Source organism: Bombus fervidus, unplaced genomic scaffold (genome assembly GCF_041682495.2).
Source record: "Bombus fervidus isolate BK054 unplaced genomic scaffold, iyBomFerv1 scaffold0037, whole genome shotgun sequence".
NCBI lineage: Eukaryota > Metazoa > Arthropoda > Insecta > Hymenoptera > Apidae > Bombus > Bombus fervidus.
The window spans coordinates 65,001-67,500 of record NW_027212600.1 but is presented as its reverse complement, the minus strand read 5'-3'; the positions used below and the strand labels follow the sequence as shown (position 1 = coordinate 67,500).

The window sequence follows — 2,500 nt, the reverse complement described above, 5'->3', positions numbered from 1 at the left end:
CGGAGGCGCCGTGGCGGATTTTTCCGCTTCTCAGGGGATCATGGGTGACGACCAAGCTAGCCAACGGACAACGAGTTATGGAATTACGGTACCTTTAGTGGGCGATCGGGTTGCGTGTCCAGTATGTGAAGAGAAGGGAATAAACCTTTTCTTCATGTCGTTATCCGACCTGAACAAGCACCTCGATCTACACCATACAGATGCGCATATTAAATGGAGTTGTCTCTGTGGGAAAAGTTTCTCGAAACTTCATGGGACCCAGTGCCACATTCCTAAATGTACAGGCACTGGTCAAAAGGCAGTGGGAAAATATAAGTGTGAAGCATGTCCCATGAGTTTCGGGACCCAGAGAGGACTCTCGACCCACGAAAGGCATGCGCACCCTGCCCTAAGAAATCAGAAAAGAAGGGGACCGGACCCCCCAAAAGATAAAAATTGGACGGAAGTAGAACTTAGTCTCTTGAGAGAGCTTAATGAAAAATTTAAAAATCATAAATATCCAAACAAAGAAATAAATAAGATCCTCACAAACAAGACCTTAGACCAGATCAAATATCAGAGAAAAAAGCTAAGACTGGTCGGTGAGGCAACAAGCTCTCAGGAGGCTAATTGGGCAACAGTGGGAGGGTGCGATCTCGTGGATCCAGGCAATGCGTCTTCAAATGCGCCTGAGATCCGCGTTGACAATGAGTCTCTTAGTGCATGGAGACTCAGCCTGGAAGAAGCCATACTGACGACAGCCGACGTACCTCCTGTTTTAAGTGAGGCCTACGATCGGCTGGAAAATATTTTTAAATTACACCAAGGGAACGAGGAAGCCCTTGGTAAAGAATTAAATAAATTTATTGCACATCTCTATGAAATTATAAAGAAAGTCAATAAAATAGAGATCACTAAATGTAATTTAAGTCGGAATAAGCCCCAAATGGGACATAAAAAGAACAGCCGCAACGCAAGAAAGCGGTTTTCATACGCACGATGCCAGGATCTGTTTTATGAGTGTCCAAAGAAGTTGGCCGATGTCGTTATCAACGACGATCGCGCATACCTGGAACCAGCCAGGCAGCCACCGGCAGCTGAAGAAGTCAAGAGACACTATAAAGAATTATGGGGGCAACAAGGACCATCTAGTGTCCCGTTTATTAATGATCAATGTGTCTCTAAGCTGTCTTTAAACGAAATTTTTACGCCGATAGCTGTTGAGGATGTGGCGGAGAAAATTAGAAAGATCAGAAAGAAAGCCGCGGCAGGTCCGGATGGATTAACAAAAGAACACCTAATGATCCCCGGACTGCCTGAAATATTATCTAAAATCTATAACATCTGTTTATATAGTTCCTGTTATCCTTCCATATGGAAGCGTAACAGGACTACATTAATTATGAAAGCAAAGAAATCGGGCCATAAGGTCGAGGATTGGAGACCTATTACGATAGGTCCCATTCTCGGCCGAATTTTCTCCTCCATCCTTGACAGAAAGTTAAGGAGAGGTATTGTATTGAACCTAAGGCAGAAGGGGTTTACATCCGAAAACGGATGTAAAACCAATATCGAACTTTTAAATTCTGCCTTGAATACAAGTAAAAACGGGGGCGGCGGGATATTCACGATCGTGGATATCTCGAAGGCGTTCGATACGATACCCCATTCGGCTTTAACACCTTGCCTGGCTAGGAAAGGTGTGCCGGCCCCAATAATTAAATTAATCAAAAATATGTACGTGGATAATTCCACAACAATTCGGACCAAAAACAAAGTTGGGGTCGAGATCAAGATCCTGAGAGGAGTCAAGCAGGGCGATCCCCTGTCGCCCTTGCTTTTTAACTTATGTCTCGATCCACTGCTGGAGACGATCGAAGAATCAACCAGTGGCATCAAAGCGAATCAAAATCAAAACAGAGGAATCCCTGTTCTGGCGTTCGCGGACGATGTAGTGTTGTTGGGCGCAAACGAGAGGGAGGCGCAGCGCCAGGTGGACGCCCTCCATGAATATCTGAGTGGCCTGAACATGCAGTTATCTAGAGAAAAGAGCCAAACATTCCAGATTGTCTCGAAAAGAGACACCTGGTATGTTAAAGATCCAGAAATAAGGCTCGACGGGCTGAACGTTCCATCTACAGACCCGGATGAGGCATTCAGATATTTAGGCGCCAAAATGGGGCCTTGGAAGGGTGTTCATTGTGGCATCGTGGTACCCGAGATTCTGAGCGTGATCAGGAGAATCAGAAAACTCTCCCTGAAACCATGCCAGAAGATCGAGCTCATCACGAAATACGTCCTCCCTCGCTATATATACCATCTTTTGATCAGTCCGCCCAGCGACACTGTATTGAAATTGCTGGATAGCGAAGTCAGACAGGAGATCAAGGCCATCCTCCATCTAGTGCCTTCAACTGCCACTGGTTTCTTTTACGCCCCGAAGAGCTGTGGGGGGCTGGGAATGCCTAGATTTGAGCACATCGTCAAACTAGGTATTCTTAAGAGCGCAATCAAAATGAAA

The 2,500-nt window shown here is 45.6% G+C and overlaps 1 pseudogene; it reads left to right on the top strand.

Moving 5' to 3' along the window:
- The window catches only part of LOC139997192 (large subunit ribosomal RNA), an 8,881-nt pseudogene that overhangs the window by 4,096 nt on the left and 2,285 nt on the right, over window positions 1-2,500 (top strand).